Here is a 17,722-nt window from a genome sequence, read left to right as displayed (position 1 = left end):
CAAATAGAATCTGGAGAGTAAGGCTCTTTCTGTTGCCAAATGCTGATCATCTTGCGGTTCCATTGGCTTCACAATGCTGTCAACTAACCAGAATTGCTTTGGGTAATGTACAGACTATTGATTTGCACAGTGAGATTGCATTTGTGTTTTATTTTTTGTGTATGCAGAAAATCTATGTGTAATATTGCTTCGTTGGTTGTGCAGTATTGTAGCGTTAAATATAAAAAATACTAAGTGCTTTTTTCAAAAAATATGAACTACATTCTGGCATCTTTATGCCAGTGACGTTTTTGTCATGAGTTATCCTCTTGCACACAGACATAACAAACTTTTGTATACACGCAGTATAACAAATCAACCTATATATAAAAAATAGCACAATTAAATAGCTAGCCAGATTTAAAAAATGTATAAACTTGTTGAACCAGTACTGATATAATATTGTTAGATTTTTTCTTTCTATTATTATTGTTTTCCAGGGACCCCAAGTCATGAGCTATGAAGAGGAATAACTGAATTGTGTCCTCTTTGCGTGTTCCAAAAATGAAGATAGATTTAATGTAAGAAAAATACACCTTTGCAAAAATGATTTTTTAATCAATCAGAGATCTCTGGACAGATAACAGCCTCTATCATCACTTAAACATCGTGGGATTCGGAGCGTCAAATGTGTCTCTTCCGGGTGTCAGACGGCTTTTATAGTTTAAGGACCTCCTCTCTTTTATTTGTAGACAAAACATATCTCTGGGTACTTTTCCATGAGCAGATGGCGTAAACAAGGTCAGATCCTGGTGTGTGTGTTCGGGACTGAATATGTTATACAGTTGAAGGTTCTATTTTTCCCCATAACAAAATCTCACAAACAAGTTGAACCAGATTTACGGTGGCTGTGACTGATGAAGAAAGTAAAGAGAGTGTGTGTGTGTGTTATTTCAAAGCAAATTCTGTTTTCCATACCAAAATGTGCGTGTACAAATAAAACAAGGAATTTTGGACCAATCAATGTGTACCCGCCTAAGGTCAGACCATACGAGATCAACATCATCTGCTCTGCTCAGGACACAAAACTTTTCGACAAGGTTAATATGAAGAATTAAAATGTTAATAATGTGTAACAATGGTTAATATATGAAATTAGGTATTAAAAATGTTATAATATCTTTCAGTCCGCCCTTTGGGCTTATTTAAAATAAAGCCCAACAACTAAATATTTAAACATTTTTACCAAAGGATTCCCGCGGGATCTTCATCATCGCAATGGCAGGTGCAACATAGGAAGAAGAGAAAAATGAAAACATTCCTTTTAGCAGGAGAGGAGGTCAGTCATATGTCAAAACAATGTGATTCATCAAAAGATTTTTTGTGGGGTTTTTTTCTCAGTAAAATAAGCATATCATATATGAAGACAGTGTGTTGTGATTATGTTAAAAAATTTGTGTTGGGGGATCCCAGAAATAGAAAATTGGCATGGCAGTCAGTATGAGAAGGAGTGTCATTATGTACGTGCAATTGGAGACGCGATTGAAGACTTGTTGTCGTTTGGGCTAGGGAAGTTTTTGTTGACGTTTGTCAGTTCTGTTTTCGTTCTTGCGTTTGTTTGTTGTTTTTTCCAAACAGAGTCCTTCAGCTCTGCGATTGGCTGGCAACCTGTTCAGGTTGCACGCCGCCTACTGCCCGAAGCCATTTGGGATAGGCTCCAGCACTCTCACAATCCTTGTGAGGACAAGCGGTCAAGGGAATGGATGGATGGATCCTTCAGCCCACATCAACTGCCAGAGATGCAGGGATTGATCGCTGGGATTTGTTTTCCCAAGGTGTGACTCATTCTTTGTGGAACGCCCGGAAAAGGGACACATTCCTTCTATCTCCATTGGGTAATCCTCAGGTCGTCTGGTGGAAACTGGAAGCAGTTGAATGGCCTCTCAGCTGGCACGTCTGGTCACTGGAGCAGTTGACTCGTTTCTCAGTTGGCTCCCGCTGGTGGCTGGCTCCTGAAGGTGGGGGTTGAGTAGAAGGCGGACCCCCTGCCGGTCTGATAGGCAAGATGTGGAACCAGGTGTCCTCCTGTAAAATTCATCTCACGGACTATCTATAATTATCACATTAAGACTAACTTTTAATTTTATATTTATTTAATTCAACATGGACTGTCTGTGTCCTTCGCGACGATATACCCAGACCGACCAATAATTCCCCCATCTGAAAAAGATCGCTTTAGAGAATTTTTCAGACTAATATATAAAGTTTTGCAGTAAATAAATTTTGCTTGCGTTTTTGTTTAAAAAAAAAAAAAAGAGGGGAAAATTTTACATTTAACCAGTAAATTCGACAATGCGTCCCAAGCAACTATTTAAATTTGGCATGAGAATTTGGGAAAATATTAGAAGACCAAATTTAACAAGCGTCAAATAACGGAAAATATAATTAAGATTGAAATAAATTTTCCTTATCCTTATTCCCATTAGCTGTTTTCAATTTCTGAAACCAGACGAAATTTACCAGTATTATCTTTTTTACTATAAAAATATTGTAGCTTAAGCCAATAAATTTTACAAAAAAAAATCTGTTTTCAGCCAATCCATCAATTATTAGTAATACATAAAGTTGCCCTTAGTTTTAATGTTACCATTAAGTTTGTTAGACCCCCTTGTTGATGTTTGTCCAAAAAGCTGACTGTTTTAAAATAGACAGAGATAAACAAATCAGAATAGGCATCAAAAGTTTCAAAATATAATAAATCTGTGTGCATAGAGTGTTGTCAATCAGATCGTTATATTTATGAAATGTTTTACTGTAAATGTTATCACCTTATATCTGTCAAAAATATAGAGAGCAGTGCAAACAGTCAGTATCACATCATATGATCTGGTATCACTAACTCAAGAAAGCATTGTTGGTGGGGGTGAGTCACCGTCGTAGTGGAGCAGTCTTTCATAGGACAGTTCTGGACGCAGGAATGCATTAGGAAGCCTTGGAGCAGTTTTTCATTTAAGACTTTTGCATGCGAGTTCAGGGTGCAGTCATTGTGTGCATTGGGTAGTGGAGCAGTTTTCTTTTATCACATTTGTATATGACGGCACAGTCATTGAGGCATCAGGTGGCGCCAGGAACCTCCGCTCTCCATCAGGTATTGGCATGGCCGAGCAGGTAGAGTCAGGTATGGCCACATCCCTTCTTTGTTGGTAGGGGTTTTGTTTTGAAGAGATCTGTGTCCCGCTTGTATCAGTCCAGTTGACTTTGTTTTGAAATAATGACCCCTGACCAATAATCCTCACTCGACTGAAAACATTAAAATCCGCCACAACAGTATTTAGGTTATAACATGTCAGTAAACGCACATACAAACGCAACAATGACACATTTAACGTGTCTTATTGAAAAATTTGTAATTGCCTTTTTGTAAAGGTTCCAAAGCTGTTACTATCTTTAATTTTTGGAACGAGGGTGACATCTGGCGGTCAAAATGAATCATAGCATTTATATTACGTAACCCCGCTTTTTCAAAATGTGCACACCATTATCAAAACTTACTTTGTCTCTTTTAAATACCATTCAGTACTTTCTATCTTATCTATTCTCCCCCATTTAACCTTTTTCATCAAGACTTACTCAAACCACCTTAAGACCTACTCAAACCACCTTAAGACCTACTCAAACCACCTTAAAAACCTACGCTGCCCTTCTATTTCAAACTTCCGCACACCACCTTTTCACAATATCCTGCACATTAAAATCAAATGTCTCCTCCATTTTATGTGTTGTTATTCGTTCGATATTAAATACATTTTAGGTCATTATTTAACAGATGATAATAACCCAGAAGTTTTAATTACGGCTAGCAAAATCATTTAGTCATTCAGAACAAACGCGCACCGTAAAGTTATATAAATGGTTATAACTTCACCAAAATACCTAAAGCTAGTATACTAGCATTATTCATCATCTTATCCAAAAATACACGATCATGTGTCGTTTTTTTTCAGCGTTCTATATCTCGTTTTTTTTTTTTACGTCGAACGGCCGGCGGCGCGAGCCTCAACGTCCTCCATCAATAAAATTAACTTACCGTAGCTTATAACGGCGCCATAAGATTTATTCCACCGCAATCGTGCACCCAGTCGTGCAATTATTTTATTCCTCGTCTTTTATTTCATAATGATTCTCCGCTGACACCAGCGCATGCGCTTTCAACCTTTCCTAGCGTCATCCCGTAGTTTAACGGAAGCTTTTCGGGCCAAAAAAATTATATTACGCGGTCGAATAAAGCGTCCATTTCTCTTCTTATTTATTGACTCCCGCTAATTATTAGCTTATTATATTATATTATATTGTAGTTAAGTCATATTAATATTTAAAAAATGAAGTGACGTCTCACTTATAACAGAATTAGTCAACACCATATCTCATCGGGTCACTTTAAGCTTTTCTTGTGACGTCAGATTTTCTTCACACACAAAACGGAACAAACAAACGAATGCCAAAATAATAAATACTGCTTTAAGTCAATTACAAAGCGGTCTATCGGCTGCAAGGAGCGAAGCGTTGTCACCAACTTTGAAGGAGGCCTTATTATAAAGAGACTGCCATGTTTTTCCATAATTAATACCGCTTTCAGCCTGAAAGCCACAATTTTTTCGATTTAATTGTGCAAATCCATCGTAACGCACCATCGTAGCGTTACGCTATACTGCTTTTAATTAAAAGAGGCAGTCTATCGGCATTTTAATAGCGTATCATCTTTGTCAATTCAATTTGTACGTCCATTTCAGCCTGTCTGTTCACAATTGTTTAATTCAATTGTGCAGAATCCTCATCTGCGCTGAGAAAAATAATCCATCTTTCAAGGATCTATTATCGATATCTTCACAGCGGGTGATCCAGCCGTTGTGTCAATCATACTTCTCCTAATTCCACCCATTACCAGATTGTTTATATTAGCGTAGTGACTTACTAAAAAGACAGTTTGTGTTGTCAACTTAGATCACTGAATCTTAAAGGACACCAGAGACAATGGTGTCATTGTGTCATGTGACATTGCTTCTTCCACTGCTACAACTGCCTGCAGACCGGAACCGGAAGTCCCACACAATAATCAATCTCAATCCCTTTCATCATCAGCTCTCGGATCTCTAGCCTCAGCTGCAGTCCCTCAGGTCATGTTCTCTACTTCCTGGAGTACCAATACACTTGCCATTTGTCACATCTAACAGCAATTCTACATTGTAATAATATATATATATTTTTTAATCTAAAGAAACAGAATTTCGATATTTATTTTATTTGAATTTACAGGTTTTTGCTATTAAAAAAAAGATTTAATTTTCAAAAATAGACTGCTCTTACCTGTTCTTTCTCAGTTGCAACAACTTTACTACAAATATCTTTGCTATGCTTATCACCACCACGATTTAGAACCACTGTTCATAGTTTTTCATATTGACATTGTCAATTGGGGAGCTTTAGGACCCAGATGCGGGAAGGCAGAGGTGTAGTCCAAGAAAAAGGTTTTAATTTCTAATAAAAAAAAACTATCTTCAAAGTACAAAATAAATTGAACTAACAAAACATGAATCTAAACATGGCAAAACAACTTAGGCAAAAAAGGTCAGCGTGACGTGGAGAAAGACTTACAACAACAGCAACAATGAACCGACCCAAACAGATGGGAGACAGCGTACTAAATACACCAACACTAATGACACAACAAGACACACCTGGACCAGACACAAGTGGCTGAGGGCACTGATTGGATGACACATGAGGGTAATGGGGAGACAGGTGGAAACAATCAGGGATCAGGGTTGACACAGACACCACACGAGGAAGGGCAAGTGACCTGAAACGAGAGGAGTCAGTTTTTTTTCAAAATAAAACAGGAAGTGACAAGACAAGGGGAACACACAAGGAAAACAGAAGCTAAACGTGACAGGAACTAAACATGACTAGAAATAAACATGACAAACATTTTTTTTTTTTTACTGGCTCACTGTATAAGAAGCCTTTTGTAGAGATTTAACTGTAAATATGTTGGTCTACAAACTGAGTTGATCAAGTACAGTTTTTGTGGTTGAGAACATCTTAATAAAAAAATACATTTAAAAAACATTTACCAGGAATCTTTACATATTAATGAATGCTGCTGCATTTATTTGAGATGTGGAAAAGTTCTAGTTGGTCAAGCAAGACCTCAGTTTGGCCTGTCAAGAGTTTGTTCCCCAAATCCTGTACGGACCACCTGTATGGAATTGTACACAACTTAGGCAAAAGACTAGCGCTACTTCATATACACGCTATACAGGAAAGGTATGAATAAGAGCAGACTCATAAAAGTTATGGGGGCTCAGGGCTTTAGGTGACACTGAGTAACTTGATGCTCACGGCGGCCTTTTTCTATTGATTGCTCTTCTGAGCAGGTACAGTACTAAGAAAAAGTTGGACAAGAGGATGAAGAGGCCCACCTTTGTCATGGGCTGCTTCCTGTACTTACTACTCAGGTGAACACGTGCACCACGACTGGCAAACTGTGGGCTACCTTTGCTACCTAGCCAAATGTATTTTCTCCATTAAGAAGGAACCAAGTTATCAACCGAGGTGGTTTGTTTTGGGACGGATATTCGCAACACATTTCGGAGTTGAGCTAAAAAGATTCTAGTGTGCCCTTGTTGCATCATTCCACACAGATTTTGAGTTAATCACATGACCTGGAAAACACATTTTAGTGACGGCAAAATTAAGCCCCATAAAGCAGCCAAGCCCTGCAGGCAATACTTCACACACACATCGGGGCTTCAAGATGATTCATTTCCTCGACTACGCTATCATGTGGACAGAAAAATGTATAACATGCTTGGTGCAGACAATAAAAACCCCTATCTCTGGGGTCGAAGTCGCCGAGGTGGTTGGAAAGCTTCTCGGTGGCAGGGCCTCGGGGGTGGATGAGTTCCGCCCGGAGTTCCTGAAGGCTCTGGATGTTGTGGGGCTGTCGTGGTTGACACGTCTCTGCAGCATCGCGTGGACATCGGGGACAGTGCCTCTGGATTGGCAGACCGGGGTGGTGGTTCCCCTTTTTAAGAAGGGGGACCGGAGGGTGTGTTCCAACTTTAGAGGGATCACACTCCTCAGCCTCCCAGGTAAGGTCTATTCAGGGGTGCTGGAGAGGAGGGTCCGTCGGGAGGTCGAATCTCGGATCCAAAAGGAGCAGTGTGGTTTTCGTCCCGGCCGTGGAACAGTGGACCAGCTCTACACCCTCAGCAGGATCCTCGAGGGTGCGTGGGAATTCGCCCAACCAGTCCACATGTGCTTTGTGGACTTGGAGAAGGCGTTTGACCGTGTACCTCGGGGAGTTCTGTGGGGGGTGCTTCGGGAGTATGGGTTACCGAGCCCCCTGATACGGGCCATTCGGTCCCTGTACGACCGATGTCAGAGTCTGGTCCGCATTGCCGGCAGTAAGTCGAATTTGTTTCCGGTGAGGGTTGGACTCCGCCAAGGTTGCCCTTTGTCACCGATTCTGTTCATAACTTTTATGGACAGAATTTCTAGGCGTAGCCGAGGCGTTGAGGGGGTCCGGTTTGGTGGCCTCAGCATTGCATCTCTGCTTTTTGCAGATGATGTGGTGCTGTTGGCTTCTTCAAGCCGTGACCTCCAGCTCTCACTGGAGCGGTTCGCAGCCGAGTGTGAAGCGGTTGGGATGAGGATCAGCACCTCCAAATCCGAGACCATGGTCCTCAGTCGGAAAAGGGTGGAGTGCCCTCTCCGGGTCGGGGAGGAGGTCCTGCCCCAAGTGGAGGAGTTCAAGTATCTTGGGGTCTTGTTCACGAGTGAGGGTAGGTTAGAGCGGTAGATCGACAGGCGGATCGGTGCAGCGTCTGCAGTGATGCGGACGCTGTATCGGTCCGTTGTGGTGAAGAAGGAGCTGAGCCGAAAGGCAAAGCTCTCGATTTACCGGTCGATCTACGTTCCTACCCTCACCTATGGTCACGAGCTGTGGGTCGTGACCGAAAGAACAAGATCCCGGATACAAGCGGCCGAAATGAGTTTCCTCCGCAGGATAGCCGGGCTCTCCCTTAGAGATAGGGTGAGAAGCTCGGTCATCCGAGAGGGACTCAGCGTCGAGTCGCTGCTCCTCCACGTTGAGAGGAACCAGTTGAGGTGGCTCGGGCATCTGGTTCGGATGCCTCCTGGACGCCTCCCTGGGGAGGTGTTCCGGGCATGTCCTACCGGCAGGAGGCCCCGGGGACGACCCAGGACACGCTGGAGAGACTATGTCTCTCGGCTGTCCTGGGAACGCCTTGGGGTCCCGTCGGATGAGCTGGCTGAAGTGGCTGGGGAGAGGGAAGTCTGGGCTTCCCTGCTAAAGCTGCTGCCCCCGCGACCCGACCCCGGATAAGCGGAAGAAGACGGACGGACGGACGGAGCTCAGTATTGTTCATTCGATTTGACATCATCATTGCTCTCCTTTTTAAAAAATAAAAAATAAAAATAAAAGTTTTTTTTCTCTTTTTTTAAATTTTTTATATATATACATATATATATATATACACATATATATATATATATATATATATATATATATATATATATATATATATATATATATATATATATATATTTTTTTTTGTATGTGGGTGAGTATGTGTATGTGCGTGTGATTGTGCGTGCGTGCGAGTGTGTGTGTATTCATCAGTTCACCTAAAGCCTATTAAAAAAAATCCCATACTAATAATATAATATAATAATAAATTGCCAAATGCAGAAACATCAATGTAAGTTATCACGATGTAGTGGCTCTCGCTAAGATTTACAAGAATTACAGAATTAAGTAACCAGAATTAGGTTAAAAAATTCTATACACGTAGACCATGTTTCTATAAATTTTGATATTTGGTTTTTATTTGAGGCAGATATTTTTTCCATTAAAATGTGATTTATGAGGAGGTTAGACCATTGGTCGATATTCAGAGTTTGTTTATTTTTCCAGTTAACAAGAATTGTTTTTTTCGCGATAGTAGGGCTACAAGTGTAGATTGAAATTGTTTATGTGGTAAGTCACTTGTTGTTAGGTCACCTAGCAAACACAAATTTGGAGATAAAGGTATCCTACAGTCCAAAATAGCGGAACGTTTTTCTAAGACTTTAGTCCAGAAATACATAACCGGAGTACATAACCATAAAGCATGAAAATAAGTGTCTGTAGTGTTTTGTAAGCATTGGAGACAAATGTCGGAGTCTGAGAGTCCCATTTTCTTCATCATATATTGAGTAATGTATGTTCTATGAATAATTTTATATTGGATAAGTTGTAAATTTGTGTGTTTTGTCATTTTAAATGCGTTTTCACAAACTTGAATCCAAAAGTCAGATTCCGGTGCTATAGACAAGTCTGTCTCCCATTTCGAGATGGGTAAAGACATTTTATCAGTATATGAAAGTAACTTATATATTTTTGAAAGTTTTTTTGTTGTTGTCGGAGAAAGCTTGTTAATATCTTTAGCTAAAACAGGCGGTTGCAGCGTACCCCGAAGTGTTGGAATTGTTTTCTTTATCATATTTTTAACTTGTAGATAATGTAAAAAAAATCCGTTTTTTATATTGTATTTTTGGAGCAAGGATGTATATGATATAAACATATTATCTGAGAAGAGATGGTGGAGATGTGTAATTCCTTTCTGCTCCCACACACCTAAATAAAACGGTTGGTTGTTAAGTTGAAAGTCGGGGTTATGCCATAGGGGAGAAAGCCCACAGGGCTCCACTTGGGCTTTTGTCAATTCTAGTGCCTTCCACCAGGCAGTCAGGGTGGCGGAAATCATTGGGTTTTTAAAACAATTATGTCGCTTAATCAATGTTGTAATAAAGAGTAAATCTCGAAGTCTGAGGTTATTACAATCCTTCTGTTCTAGTTCCAGCCAACAGTTAGTGTCTCTGTTGGGTTGTGCCCATAGAACGATATATTGTAGCTGGTTAGCTATATAGTAGTACATAAAATTTGGTGCCTCTAGACCACTTTTGGATTTACTTTTCTGAAGAGTAGATAGACTAATCTTTGCTTTTTTTTTATTCCAGTAAAATTTTGTAACGGCTGAGTCCAACAACTGGAACCATTTAGCCGTAGGTTTAAATGGAATCATTGAGAAAAAATAGTTTATTTTGGGTAAAACTTTCATTTTAATGGTGGCTATTCGTCCTATTAGAGAAATAGGAAGATTATTCCAGCGCTCCAAGTCACTATAAATGTTATCCAGAAGTGGAGAAAAGTTTAAGTTTTTCTTTGCAGAAACTCAACCATGGATGTGCTCTCTGGAGTTTGAAGCAGTCGAATCTCCTCTTCTTCCACAGAGTGATGCAACATGGACAAGAGCGGAATTACCTTTGACCCGGAAACCTTCTTCTCCTCAGACAGCTCAATTGTAGCATAGTTAAATGGCTCTAATACTTTTAAACAGTCAGCAATAATTCTGTATTGTTCAGCAGACAAGGCTGTCAGATCAGTACGTAGACCAGCCAAAGCTGCTCCGACAGGCTCTCTCAAAGTGTACATACGCTGAAGCATGAGATAAGTGCTGTTCCACCTTGTATCAACCTCCTGAATAAGTTTAAGCACCGGAAAGCCCATTTGAACTTGTATCTGAGTTAGTCTCTCCTAAAACAAAATCAAGTGTCAAATCAATATACTGTATAGAAGAAAAAAAAAAAAAGTTACATAGGACAAGTAAGGATCTTACGTTTGCTGTAGTGCTGCTTTTAAAATAACCAACTATCTTTCGACAGTTTGTCCGGATGTGGAATAATTCAGGACTTTGGTCAAGAGCTTTTTTTATCAAAAGATTTACAGTATGTGCCACACAAATAGTGTGACGCATATGAAGCTCTCTGGCACAAGCTCCCATATTTGCTGCACCATCAGTCACTAGACATGTCACTTTTTCACTGATACCCCACTCAGACATTAGCGAAGTTTTCATAGAAGCCATGTTTGCTGCAGTGTGTGCCTCAGGGAAATGTTGCACCCCCAGTACAACTGATTGGAGAGACGTGGTTTCATCAAAGAAATGACATGTGACAGCGAGATAGGCATCAGTATTGATGGAAGTCCACATATCTGATGACAAACTACATGCAGATGCTTTTGCCACAATGGCTTTTGTTTTATCCTTGGTTTCTTTGTACCTTTTTTCCACCATGGCTTTCAAAGTCTAAAAAAAAAGTATAATTTATTGAATTGAAAAGTATTGAAATGGTTCATCCGATAATATAGTGCTTCATGTTGTGACATACATACCTGCCGTGTAGGTACAACGTAGGAAGGAGCTAAAGCTTTCATAAGCTTTTTGAGCTTTCCGGGCACTTTGTTACGTACAATTACAGTTTTTCCTCAGTCGCCATGGACTATATGAACAAATCAGTTCCGCATTCGACGTACGAGTGCACCCAACCTTCCGGTGCGGGGAGACTTTAGCGGAGCGCACTGTTGATGTGATGTAAAACTCTAAGCCTAAATCTTTAATCCACTAAAAAAAGAACAGGAGTCGCTCCTTGCTTTAATACTATGTCATCAGAATTTTAAAACGACTAATTAGATCACCCAGAGCCGTAATTTTAACGGCTTGAGCTCTTGTAATGATGTAATTGCTTAAAATTATTATTACACGTAAATACAAGCCGTTTGAGTAGCTACTAAAGCTATTTTGTTTATTAGATTTTTTAAAATGTAAATTATGTATTGTAGCTCCTCTCCCGGGACTAGTGGAGTCCCACCACACAGTGGTTGGTGTTTTCATCCCTAATATTCAATGTTTGTATGTCTTTTTTTTTTTATTATATCCGGAACAGTCAGGGTTACAAAGTTACGATAAGTGATTTCTGGAACAAAATGAAGACTGAGACGATCGATACGTAACATTCGCCAGATTTGTTATTCTTTCACGGATTTGGCCCATGTGATAATCTTAAATATAAAATACACAACATCCCAATAAATGGACTTAACTCTTTCACTGCCAGACGTTTTCAGAAACGGGTTGTCCCCACTGCCAGCCGATTTAAGCATTTTGAGTGATCTTTCAAGGTCCACAGAAAATGTTGTGTTTGGACTATGGAAACACACATACTACCAAATTAAAAATTGGACTCTCAGCTTTCATCAGAAAAAAAAGTTTGTTTCTACCTTATTTCGTTCTTCAGTAATCAACAATAGAAAATGGTTACTTTCACCGAAATTCTCTCTTTTGAAACAAAAAACGGAGAAAAAGAGCTTTTTGTGAAACGATGTTATTTCATGCACTCTAGTGAATTGTACACTTCTTTTTGTCCATGAATGATGCCACAAACACCTAAATAGTGCTTTACTTCTGTAAAACGCTTTCACCAACAATGAAAAAGTGTTTTTTTATTGCAAAATACGTTTATTTCCATTCAACAGTGTAACAATTTGACAAAACAATTTCGCAAACTATTTACAAATGTGTGCAACTGTGGTACTACTTACAATTATTTGGATGTTTCAAATACAGTTTTTCCTTTTGTAACGCTCTCCTGCGTGCAAGGAGACGCCAGGACTCGCACAACAGTTTACTTTCACTTTCACATTGGTCCGTTTTGCGTGCAAACGTTACACTTTCTTGACGGCCTTTTTTTCCGGGGAATAAAAAGCAAGTAGCAGACTGTACACACTTCGTCCGATGAATATGCATTGGACTCGGGGCACTCTCCGTCGTCCGATCGAACGTCCGCCTGTGCGTGCTCGGTTGTGTTCCGCGTTACGACACCGTCATAGCCGCCGCGTCAGCGGTTCCAATTTCGCCGTCAAGCTCGGATTCACCTTCATCATCATCAATGATGATCATCGTCGTCATCAATGTACTATTTTAGCGTTGGTCGATGCCTTTCGTCTTGTAAGTGTAGAGCTGCTTGCAAACGCTCGCCATTGCCCGTTCCCTCCTCCATCTAGCTCCATCTAACGTCTTCTACTGTCGCGTCAATGCTTCTCAACCACGGAGTCACCACCCTCATCTTCATCATCGATGATGATCATCGTCGTCAACAATGTGCTCTTTCAGCGATGCTTTTGGTCTTTAAAAAAAACGTCTCGGGCGTGAGCTCCTCGCGACCGGCCGCCATTTTTCCTTTGTCTTCCATTCTCATCTCCTGCTCGACGCTCTAGCTCCGCCTCTACTGACGCCCACCCGATCTTGTCAAAAGAGAGTCATCGCTGCCCTCTAGGGGCCAAAAATAGTCATTAGGCACAACAGACAGACTGGAAACTTTCACCAGACATGCGGAAGGGTTTCCTCTACCCGTTTCAAAAAAAAAAAAAATCATTGGATGACGTCTTTTGACGTCATTGGCAGTGAACCGTAGGTTTTTACTTGACGTCTTTAAACGTCACTGCCAGACGTTTTCAGAACCGGGTTGTCCCCACTGCCAGCCGATTTAAGCATTTTGAGTGATCTTTCAAGGTCCACAGAAAATGTTGTGTTTGGACTATGGAAACACACATACTACCAAATGAAAGATTGGACTCTCAGCTTTCATCAGAAAAAAAAGTTTGTTTCTACCTTATTCCGTTCTTCAGTAATCAACAATAGAAAATGGTTACTTTCACCGAAATTCTCTGTTTTGAAACAAAAAATGGAGAAAAAGAGCTTTTTGTGAAACGATGTTATTTCATGCACTCTAGTGAATTGTACACTTCTTTTTGTCCATGAATGATGCCACAAACACCTAAATAGTGCTTTACTTCTGTAAAACGCTTTCACCAACAATGAAAAAGTGTTTTTAGATTGCGAAATACGTTTATTTCCATTCAACAGTGTAACAATTTGACAAAACAATTTCGCAAACTATTTACAAATGTGTGCAACTGTGGTACTACTTACAATTATGTGGATGTTTCAAATACAGTTTTTCTTTTTGTAACGCTCCCCTGCGTGCAAGGAGACGCCGCTGGACTCGCACAACAGTTTAGTTTCACTTTCGCATTGGTCCGTTTCGCGTGCAAACGTTACACTTTCTTGATGGCCTTTTCTCCCGGGGAATAAATAGCAAGTAGCAGACTGTACCCACTCCTCCGATGAATATGCATTGGACTCGGGGCACTCTCCGTCGTCCGATTGAACGTCCGCCTGAGCGTGCTCGGTTGTGCTCCGCGTTATGACGTCGTCATAGCCGCCGCGTCAGCGCTTCCAATTTCGCCGTCAACCTCGGATTCACCATCATCATCATCGATGATGATCATCGTCGTCATCAATGTGCTCTTTTAGCGTTGGTCGATGCCTTTCGTCTTGTAAGTGTAGAGCTGCTTGCAACCGCTCGCCATTGTCCGTTTCCTCCATCTAGCTCCCCCCCCACGTCTCCTACTGCGGCGTCAATGCTTCCCAACCACGGAGTCACCACCATCATCATCATCATCGATGATGATCATCGTCGTCATCAATGTGCTCTTTTAGCGTTGGTCGATGCTTTTGGTCTTTGAAAAAAACGGCTCGGGCGTGAGCTGCTCGCAACCGGTCGCCATTTTTCCTTTGTTTTCCATTCTGATCTCCTGCTCGACGCTCTAGCTCCGCCTCTACTGACGCCCACACGATCTTGTCAAAAGACAGTCATCGCTGCCCTCTAGGGGCCAAAAATAGTCATTAGGCACAACAGACAGACTGGAAACTTTCACCAGACATGCGGAAGGGTTTCCTCTACCCGTTTCAAAAAAAAAAAAAATCATTGGATGACGTCTTTTGACGTCATTGGCAGCCCTCCGTAGGTTTTTACTTGACGTCTTTAAACGTCAGTGGCAGTGAAAGAGTTAAAAAGATTGGTTGTTTGGATTTTGTGCTGAAATGTGATTTTGATGTGAGCAGAGTCCCGATAAAGTTGTCTAAAACTTGTTTCCCCATTTATTTCATTTCATTTGTTCATTTATTTATGGCCGCAATCAACATCAACAATATATAAATTTTTCCAGACAATACTCAACTAAACCTAGCCTGAAAAGGAGTTGGAGGAAGAAAAACCTATTAAGTCCCACTCCCAATCTCATCAATATCAAGCTTTGAAAACAAATTTAGCTATTTTCCTGCAAATAATAATAATAAAATCCCTTCATAAGCAAGTGGAGTAAGAACATTCACTGACACTAGATTTCAAGAATATTAAAATTTTTTTTTCACTTTTTTTTTTCTTTTTAAATCACTATACGAATATGAAGTATGAAATAAACACCAATAATAAACAATAATCAGGGGAAAAATCCTTTTGTAATACAGTGTTACGCAAAATTCCAATGAATCTGATTAATGGATTCTAAAACTATTTGATAGTGACAGCACAGCACAGCGCTAATGAATGGACATTTACAAGTAAACATGTCAGATTATAGCCGTCAGATAGTTTTCATCTGCAGCCCCTTGTCAGGTTGATGTAACATTTTAAATATGAATTTAAATGACAAAATACGTTTATTTCCATTTAACAGTGTAACAATTTGACAAAACAATTTCGCAAACTATTTACAAATGTGTGCAACTGTGGTACTACTTACAATTGTGTGGATGTTTCAAATACAGTTTTTCCTTTTGTAACGCTCTCCTGCGTGCAAGGAGACGCCAGGACTCGCACAACAGTTTACTTTCACTTTCGCATTGGTCCGTTTTGCGTGCAAACGCTACACTTTCTTGACGGGCTTTTTTTCCGGGGAATAAAAAGCAAGTAGCAGACTGTACACACTTCCTCCGATGAATATGCATTGGACTCGGGGCACTCTCCGTCGTCCGATCGAACGTCCGCCTGTGCGTGCTCGGTTGCGCTCCGCGTTACGACACCGTCATAGCCGCCGCATCAGCGGTTCCAATTTCGCCGTCAAGCTCGGATTCACCTTCATCATCATCGATGATGATCATCGTCGTCATCAATGTACTATTTTAGCGTTGGTCGATGCCTTTCGTCTTGTAAGTGTAGAGCTGCTTGCAAACGCTCGCCATTGCCCGTTCCCTCCTCCATCTAGCTCCCTCTAACGTCTTCTACTGCCGCGTCAATGCTTCCCAACCACGGAGTCACCACCCTCATCTTCATCATCGATGATGATCATCGTCGTCAACAATGTGCTCTTTCAGCGATGCTTTTGGTCTTTTAAAAAAACGGCTCGGGCGTGAACTCCTCGCGACCGGCCGCCATTTTTCCTTTGTCTTCCATTCTCATCTCCTGCTCGACGCTCTAGCTCCGCCTCTACTGACGCCCACCCGATCTTGTCAAAAGAGAGTCATCGCTGCCCTCTAGGGGCCAAAAATAGTCATTAGGCACAACAGACAGGCTGGAAACTTTCACCAGACATGCAGAAGGGTGTCCTCTACCCGTTTCAAAAAAAAATAAAAAAATCATTGGATGACGTCTTTTGACGTCATTGGCAGTGCTCGGTAGGTTTTTACTTGACATCTTTAAACGTCAGTGGCAGTGAAAGAGTTAAGGTCGCAGCACTGTAATTTTTTTAATTGGGTCATGATCTGTAAAGTTGCCTGCTGTGTTATACAAGCCCCACTACTCTGTAGAAGAGGTGAGGATAATTAGCATTTTAAGATTACTTTTTGGTTTGTTTTAAGTAGGTCCCTCTGATCTTTTATCTTACTTTACAGTTAGGTTGTTTTTTCCTCACTCTGTGTTGCTGGACAGGTTTCAAATTTGCGCCTCAAGGGCTTTGGTTTTATTGAATTGTTGTTGCAAGCCAAGCAGGATCTGCTCCTGTAGTTTTGGTGCTGACAAAATTGCCCCAATTTGGTTTTTCTTATCAACAGGACACAAGGTGTCTGTTTTTTCCCCTCTTTGAAGCAGCAATTTGGAAGTGGCTGCAGTTTTCACATTCAGGTCTGAAATGATTAAAGTTGATCCTTATCAGATGAGAGGGAGTCAGTTACTGGTCTGTATGTGTGTATCACGAAGAAAGTATGCACACAAACAGTTCATGTTGAATTAAATAAATATAGGACTATAAGTTAGTCTGAATGTGATACTTCTATAGTATGTGAGTGAATGATGTGATACTTCTATAGTATGTGAGTGAATGAAGTGATACTTCTACAGTATGTGAGTGAATAAATTCACAGGAGGAGAAGTGAGGTGATCGGATTTTGACCATGGGAGGAAAGTAAGGGCTGGCAAAGACACTCATGGGGAAAATAAGGTAAGTATATTCAATTTCAGAAACAATTGAAAAGTATAATTTCTAGAGCCCATGGAATATGCCATTTAGGTGTGGAAGGAACATTGAGACACCTGGGTGACATTTTTTCATGAGACAAGTTGTTAAAAATGAACTGCAGGACTGCAGTGTTTATTAAAGGTATAAGTATATATATATATATAAATCTCTTCTCAGACTGTTTACGGCCCGGCCGGACGTGAGCAGTCTGGGTTAAGATGATGTTGTTTTTAAATGATTTACACTGCTATAATAAAAAACAGCGTTAAAAAATACAGAAATTTGATGTACGACAAAAAGCACATTTATGCTAAAGCTACAACAGTAAATATCATGGTAAAATATTTGATTAATCATTATCTACCATCATAAGGGTTTCCTAGGAATATTGGATCAGACGAACCCATTTGAAAAAACAAAACTTCATAAGATATAGAAAAGGCATTGAGATTAAAACATATTTGATTTAGTATATTATCTCTGATCTCAAGGACATTAAAGAAAAATAGAAATATTAAACAATTGGCCTCATAAAGTTTCAAT

Source organism: Vanacampus margaritifer, chromosome 6 (assembly GCF_051991255.1).
Source record: "Vanacampus margaritifer isolate UIUO_Vmar chromosome 6, RoL_Vmar_1.0, whole genome shotgun sequence".
In the NCBI taxonomy this organism is placed as follows: Eukaryota; Metazoa; Chordata; class Actinopteri; order Syngnathiformes; family Syngnathidae; genus Vanacampus; species Vanacampus margaritifer.
This window is presented reverse-complemented; position numbering follows the sequence as displayed.